The 7493-nt window shown below is 34.3% G+C and overlaps 1 non-coding gene across 1 annotated transcript; it reads left to right on the forward strand.

Annotated features, from left to right (window-relative positions):
• The first annotated feature begins 5402 nt into the window (after positions 1–5402).
• Positions 5403–6722, forward strand: LOC112011974 (uncharacterized). Its single transcript, XR_010632325.1, has 3 exons — positions 5403–5536; positions 6027–6142; positions 6609–6722. It is a non-coding gene; the product is annotated as an uncharacterized LOC112011974 (transcript).
• The last annotated feature ends 771 nt before the right edge of the window (positions 6723–7493 follow it).

Consider the following 7493-nt stretch of genomic DNA (forward strand, 5'->3'; position numbering starts at 1 on the left):
TAGGCTGCCTCATTTTGGTGTTCGCCACACGAACATGGTAAACATCATAATAGAACGACGTCGTATCATCTAAATTTTATTTTAGCTTGTTCTCAAACGTTTATTTCTTTGTTATATATATATATATATATATATATGGTACCGTCACAACAAACCACCATATAGATCTGCAACCAGATCACACAAATTAAACCACCATAGATTGCACAAACCACTGACCGCCACCATTGCATCGATGCGAAATAAAAAATAATAATAATAATAATATTCTACTTCTTTTAATGCTTTACAACGTTTCTTCTAATGAAAATTAAAATAATAAAAGAAGAAATAATGATTAAGAACGAAGCATATAAACTGAAATGGGACAGAATACACATCCGGAATAATAATTGAAACGTAGTCAGATGCTTGAAGAACTTTGTATAAAGCTAAGGGATGGAGGAAGATGGAGTACTTTTTTGCTTTGAGCTTAGTCAAGGAGAAGCACGGTGTTTCATTGAAGGAGGAATATAGGTGCCTGGATTAGGCCTAGATGGAATGGGACTAGCCCTGTGCAGTCGGCGCTGCAAAGGAGACACATCCATGTGATCATGATGATCTCCGGTTGTTGTTGGAATATTGGGGACATTTGGAGGGCTTCACCTTTCTGTACTGCGCCAAACCAAACAATTCCTCCTTGTGATTGTTCATCCTATTTTGGTTTTGTCCTAGTGGGATTGTCCTAGCCTCATCTTGTGCAGGAAAGCACACGAGAAAAAGAACCAGCACTACTATGACTTTGAGAGGCATAGTTGTTAGAATCGCCATCTTTGTCTGCAAGTTTAAGATCAATGCCTAGGGCTAACATGATGTGTGGGGTTAAATAATAAGGGATTATAGAACTGAACCGTGCAAGACGGGCGTGGATGTTTCGAAGATACTATACCTGAATTATCATGGAAACTGTTTCGAAACAAAATTGTAGGTGCCATGAAATTCGAACTCAGTTTCCAGGGATATTGTACGTAACTGAGGAGGGATTGGCATGAAGAAGCTGTATATGTTGTTGCAACTTGCAACACGTACATGAGATGAGAGTCAACATTTGCTTCCTAAAAAGATACATACGAAGTTACAAACATAATGCCTTGCAAAGGTGCCAAGTTGGTGGCAAGGCTAAGGTATTCGCGCAAAAGTGCTTGAAATTTCCAGTTGCAAAGAGTCAAAGACGATCATGCATTGCATATATGCATGCCTGCATTTTTTTTTTTTTTTTAATGAGGTGGACGGGAGTTCATGACGTATAGTGCAAGTTTTTTTTTTTTTTTTTNCTCTTAACTACGTAGATGCTTTCATGGGTTGAAAAGGATCCTAATTTCAAATACATTAAACCATATTCTCTAGGGTATTATAGGAACGTATTTCAACTTGTTGGTAAAGTCCAACAACATCTCAATGGGTTCGTTGTGATCCAAATTGCCATGCAATAGGCACCCAAATTTAAAGGAAGTTAAATACATGATAGAATTAACTTGTTTGTTAAAAAGTTGATAAAAACAATTAAATAATTATTTGTGTGGAAATTACTTCAATTTGTTACAATCATTTGGAAATTAAATAGAATATTCATTTGGCATAACTATGATATTTAAGTCTAATTGTTATTATATACTATATAATAGGATTATGAAAAGAAAAATGGGTTCGTAATTTATAAGTCCTTCTAATAAAAATAATTTATATAATAAAATTATGAAAAAATAATAATAATTGCAAAATCTAACATGCATATTGAAAAGGAGAAAAAATTGAAATTCAGCTCAACTATGTACTCTCCTTGTAAAATTTCTCTACCAAAACTCAAGAACCTGCTTACTAACAAAATTTTGATTACACGTGAATTAAGAGATTAATCGTTATTTTTCAATGGGGTTGTTTTTTATTTTAGAAAACTTAGAGCCTATTTGGTAACTCAATTTTAAAACAATCTATGTTTTTAAAAACAAAAAAAATGGGGACCCACTAAAATGCTTTTATTTGGCTGATTGCTTTTGGAAAATAGTTTGCACAAATTTTCTCTAATTTTCATTATGGAAATCTGTTTTTTGACCTCTCTCTCTCTACTGAGACCATCAACCATCACGAGACACAACACTATAAGACCATACCCACCCTGAGACATTGATCCATAGCCACCGTGAACCCAATCGTTGATCTACAACCATAGCAACTCTAGGCCATCACCCTTTTTTTTTTGGTTAATTGTGGTTGATTGTTTGATTTATTAATTTTTAGTATGTAATGTGTTAATTGTGTTGTGCAATTGGTGGTTTGGGCACAGTGCAGCATTGCCGATTGTGAGGGGGCTGCGTGTGTTTTTTACTTTTTTGTGCTTTTTAAAGAGTAAATAATTGAAATAGAAAACAAGCGCCCCACACATTTTTGAGGAGAGAAATCACTTAAAAATTGTTTTTTTTAGAGTAATTTCTCAAAGCACATAAGAAAACAAGTTTTGAAAACATAAAACAGAAAACAAGAACCAAACAAGCCCTTATGTTATGTTTTTATATATATATATATATATTTATATATATTGTTGATACCCGTTTTTGATAAAAGGGCCCAACAATAGAAAAGCTCAATACCTAGCAAAAATGGATGCAAGAAGAGATTAGTAAGTAATGGTAGAAACAAAGGGCCGTAAAAGGACAAAAGAAAAGAGAGAGAAATAAAGCCTAACGGGCTTACTCGGCAGAAAATAGCAGCAAGCAGACCCATAGGTCTAAGAAAAGGCAAAAAAGGAACAAGCCCATACCATCCTGCATACAAAATAAGCACGGGCAGAGAGAATGCAAGAGTAGAACAAGACAAAGTTAAGCAACAATGGTAGAAATAGCATGGGAAAGAAAGAAAACAAAAACAGAAAGTAGTGGAATGACCACATTATGGTCGGAGCACCACCAACTTGTACCCAGGCAATGTAAGGGAGGTGGGCCCACAGTTAAGGGACTTACTAAGGGTGTGGTTTGGTAGAAGGGGGAAAATGGCCTATTTTCGGTATCTAGCCAAGGCCACTTTTGGGAAATGTTTTGCTGGGATAGCATCTTTACCCAAATATAGGTAATAAATGATTGGGATCACTTGAAGTCTTGATGCATGTCAGAGAAGTAAGTAAAGAGAAACCCAAAACTTTATCCATCAAAATAAGAGGGAAAGGCTCACAGCAGAACCAAACAAATTAGGAGTTGTTGTGGAATGGGTAGTGGAAGAGAGAGAAAGTATTGGCCATGGCCAGGTGTAGTGGAGGTCGAGTGGCCAATAAGTTAGTGAGCAGTTCTAAAGAGGTGTTCAAAGCAGAAAAAAGTGGTTGTTGAGCAATAGGGGTAAAAGAGAGAAATCCCATAGGATTAGCCTAGTATAAATAGGAACAGTAGCCATAAATGGAAAGGGGGATAGCGACTAAGGCAAGAAAATAGAGAGAACTAAAAGAGAAAGAATAGAGAAAAGAGAAAGAGTGAAGTAAAAGAGAAGAGAGTAAACACGGTAGAACAAGGCATGCATCAATAGACTATCTTTTCTCTTCCTCTTATAGCAAACACACTCTTTGAAATCCTAATGAAGCAACAAGTAGCCATCCAGGCCCATTCCCCAAAATGCACAACTTTGATGGCTTAGCCCAATAACAAGGTTGTCCAAGTTGGGGTTTGGGCTCTCTTTGGTTCGCTTCTTGTGGAAGAACTCATCTTTTTACATTCTACTGTATTAGATATAATAAATGCTTTACTGACTAACCCTTTTCATTACAACTAACCTTTCTGCCATAAAATATTCCCTCTTAAATCTATATAAATGTGTATTGACATTTGTGAAATGATATATATGTATTTGTTGATATTTGTTGTCTTTATTTTGGATGTTGGGAATAGTAAGTTAGGCCTAACTCTCCGACCCACAATAGAGCGAGCCCTAGCCCCATAGAACAGGCCTTAAATCGTTAACACAAAAAGCACCTACAAATATATATATATATATATATATAGGGGTGTTCGTGGTGCAATGGGTTTTGGGCCATTTTTAGCACTACACTTTGCGATGCGGTTTAGCCAAAACCATAACCACACCGCACCTCATTTTTGTGGTCACATGTGTGATGCGGTGCGGTGCGGTTTAAAGTTTAGCCAAAATTATAACTACACTACATTTCATTTTTGCGGTCACATGTATGATACAGTATATAAGATGCGGTTTGAACGGTTTGAACAGTTTGAAACTAGTATATTTTTCAAATTTTGGGCTTTTCCTGTTTAGTCTAAAACTGGTTTTCCCTTTGTTTTGGGCCAAGTTTTAAAATATTGAGCTAATTTTCTTATTTTGAGTTGGCTTTCCTAATTAACACTTACTAGGGTTATTAAATTTTTTTTTTTGAAAACTAGGGTTATTAAACTATTAATAATATATTTAATATTATATTAAAAAATTAAATATATTAATATATAGAGGGTGTGCGGTCTGGTGTGGTTTTCTTATTATAAAACTGCAAATTATACTGCATCATGCAATGTGGTGCATTGTTACTTGCAGTGCAGTGTGATTATGTCATTTTGCGGGCAATTTTAATGTGATTTTTTGTGATTTATGTAGTTTGGTGAATACCCCTATATACGCGCGCACACGCGCGCACACACACATTCTTAAAAGGAGGATTTTTCTCTTTTAACCTGAACAAAAAAGAAAAATGCCTATCATTTTCTCGGTCAATGTAAAACTTAAGTACAGTTATTTAGATGTTATGCATTAATTTCTTTAATTAAATTCAAATACATGATTACACTGATGAATTGAGCACAATCAATATTTTCTTTTCAATGACAGTGAAATTCAAGTCAAAACTATCATTCTTTGTCATTCGATTTGGACAAAATTTGGTTACAAACTTAGTTGTAGCTTAATGCTACAAACTTCCTTTAAAAAAAATTAACATTACAACATATTTTGTAAATTCAATCGTTGAGTTACATGTTCTTTATGTTTTTTAATATATATGTTAAATTTTTTGCTAATCCAATGCTATTTATGTGTTGAATTTATTTATTATTGATGGGATATGTGTTGAATTTAGGTTAAAGCTAATATCACAACACAAATTCACAACATTTAATTTGCTTATCACTTAACACATGAGTAATTAAAAAGAAAAAGATTTGATTGCAGTGGGCCTAGGTTTGAGGTCTTTGACAAATTTTTTTTTTTTTAGAGGAAAGGTCTTTAACAAATTGAAACTGCTGTGAAATTATTGTAAATTTTTGTTATCAATATAATTTTCCTTAAAATTTAAAAAAGAAAAAGGAAAAACGAAAAAAAAAGAAGCTATTTGGTTCTAAAACCCAAAGCCACCAAACGGGCCTTAGGGTTTTGTTAGAAAAACTATCATTTTTTCTCCTTAGATATAAAAGGCCACATTAAACTTCAAACCCTTTCTTCCTCTTCAGCCTCTTCAGGTCGTTCCCAAGGCGTGAACTTTATCCCACTCCACACAAAAATGGTCAATTTCAGGGTCAGTACTCCCATTCTCATCATATTTCTTTTTTCTTTTCTGTTTAAAATTTTGAACGACGAATTTGGTTGTCGAGAAAGCTGAGGAAGAAAATAGGAAAAACTGGATTCTGGGTCTTTTGTTTATGTTTTTTTACGGCGCTTTCAACCTCAAATGGAACTATAATATGTGCATGTTTCATATCTATATGTGGGTTTTCTGTCTTGTAATGGAAAAAACCTAGGATATGGAGTGTGGACCTAAATTTGTCTTTTTTTTTGCTCTTCCTGCATTTTCCCGGCTGCCAAACGGTTAAATTTGTTAGCTTTCGTAATGGGTTTGGTTCTGATTAGATCTTAAGTCAATTATTTGCTTGCCCATATAATTGTATTTGGCTCAGTTTGTGTTCTGTGTTTTGGTCTTGAATATGGAACACTCTTAGGTATGATGTTTTATGATGATGAGTTTGTGGTGGGGGGTTTTGACTTGACATTGGTTTGGTTGGTTGCAGTTTCATCAGTACCAGGTGGTGGGGAGAGGTCTGCCTTCTGAAACCGATGAGCATCCAAAGATTTATAGGATGAAACTTTGGGCTACAAATGAGGTCCGTGCTAAGTCGAAGTTCTGGTGAGTAGTCTTATCTCTGTGTATTATTCTTGCAATAGAAATTGGAAATAAAGTGAATGAATTTTATCTTATTCTCTTTTTTTGTTGTTGATCCAACAAGGAGAGGCCATTGTGTGTTATGCCTGAGAGTCTTACATGGTTTTTACTTTTTGGGATGCATGGAATCAAATGCTTGTGTTTCATTTCTTGTTATCCCTTTGCTCAGAACACATCACTATTTTGAACCTTATTTGTATAATAGACCTGCACTTTAAGAATTTTGATTTTTCTTTCATTAAGAACCAAAAGGAATATGATTCAGAATGGTTTCCTTTGTAGTTGTCTTCTTTTGCTCTCATCACATTTCTTGGATTTTAAAGAGATTTTAATATTCTGCTACTTATTGATTTTTATCATTTGTGTCACTGCTGTCAGAAGCAAATAGGGACTTTGACTAACGTATTTTTATGTTCTTTTGTTCTGATAGGTACTTTTTGAGGAAGCTGAAGAAAGTTAAGAAGAGCAATGGACAGATGTTAGCTATCAATGAGGTATTGATCTCAGCTTCTTGATTGTTAAGACCTTACATTTTGATTGGTCTTACACTTAATCACTACATGCTATGTCTTTATTGTATTCTATTTTTTATTTTTATGGTTGGGAAGAACTTATTATGCTATTGCAAATCAACATATGGGAGATAGCTCATTGTACTTTACATGTAAATTTGCTTGGAGAAAAATGGTACGCCTTGTTGAATTATTGTCTCTGAGAGAGTAATTGTACATGAGATTTATTTGCATTTCAATCTGCTCTGTTAGACAACCATTAAGAATATGTAGTGAGAACAAAAAAATTATGGAGATCTATAAAGTTTTTTAACTAATATTAACTAATTTTGACAATGAAGCATAGTATGTTGCATAATTTATATAATGAGATTGTGGGCAGCTTCAGTTTCACTTTTTGTTCTTTTATACTCTGTCAATGTCAGAAAAAGGGGAGGGGGAGATTGTTCAATTACTCTACTATGAATTATTAGGGCCACTATTGTTGGTGTTATAATCTAACTTTTGGTGTTAAAGCCTATGTTAATATCAACTGGAGAGTATTTTGTTGATCTAGGTGAAGAGAAACTTATGTCACATTCCTATCACTTCCCAGAGACCAATGCAGCAATGCTCTTATCTGAAGCTGCTTTTGACCAAATCGTATGCTTCAAGTTTTGACTTGAGTTTGTATTAGGCAATCCAAACATTGGCTTAATGTTCAAATTTTAAAACATAGATGATGGTTTAAAAAAGTGATTAAAAGATTGTGCTTGAGGTTGTATTATGCCATCTCAATTGAGGTTTAAAGGTTAAAACATGCG

Source organism: Quercus suber, unplaced genomic scaffold (assembly GCF_002906115.3).
Source record: "Quercus suber isolate HL8 unplaced genomic scaffold, Cork oak 2.0 scaffold_279, whole genome shotgun sequence".
Classification (NCBI taxonomy): domain Eukaryota; kingdom Viridiplantae; phylum Streptophyta; class Magnoliopsida; order Fagales; family Fagaceae; genus Quercus; species Quercus suber.